We start from the raw sequence: 745 nt of genomic DNA on the forward strand, positions 1-745 counted from the left end.
AAGAAAGAAAGAAAGAAAGAAAGAAAGAAAGAAAGAAAGAAAGAAAGGAAAAAAGAAAGCTTGCCCACCACCCCTAGAGAAAGAATAAGAAAAAAAGATAAGTGCCAGACCTGTTCATTTGCTTCTTGCTAGAGATTCTGGTGAAAGTTCTGACTGAGGAGGCAGTTGGACCCACCCAAGGCGAGGTGCAGGGCATCTGTGCTCGACAATTAACCTCTTTTTTCCCCTTCCCCTTGCGGTTGAAGACGACCAGCATATTCATGAAAAGTAGTATTGTTGTTCTAAATTCCTTATTTGACATTTCATTCATTTTGGAAGCCACATGCGAGTTTCATCCAGTCAAAAAAAAATCAATTACTATATGCCAGGCAGGGTTCCAGGGGATATACTGTGAGCGAAACAAAGCTCCTGACCCTGTGAAGCTTCCTATTCCAGAAGACAAGGCAGAAAGAAAGTAATAGTTAGACATTATAACATAATAAGCATTATAACAGGAGCTGCCGGGCACTACAAAGGAAGACAAAGCAACATGAGGGGTGAGAGGTGATGCAGCTGTCGTTTGGGGTGAGGAGGGTGAGGGCAGGCCTGGGAGGGGATGCTGGAGCAGATGCTAGAGTAGAGTAAGGGACCCCTCCAGGGGGATATCTGGGGCAAGTGTTCTAAGATGAAAGAACTGTAAGAACCACAAGAAACCCCTGACCAATGTGCACCTGGGATCTACTAGAATGCGTTTCAACTAACGTTT

This window comes from Neomonachus schauinslandi, chromosome 9 (assembly GCF_002201575.2).
Source record: "Neomonachus schauinslandi chromosome 9, ASM220157v2, whole genome shotgun sequence".
NCBI classification, from domain to species: Eukaryota; Metazoa; Chordata; class Mammalia; order Carnivora; family Phocidae; genus Neomonachus; species Neomonachus schauinslandi.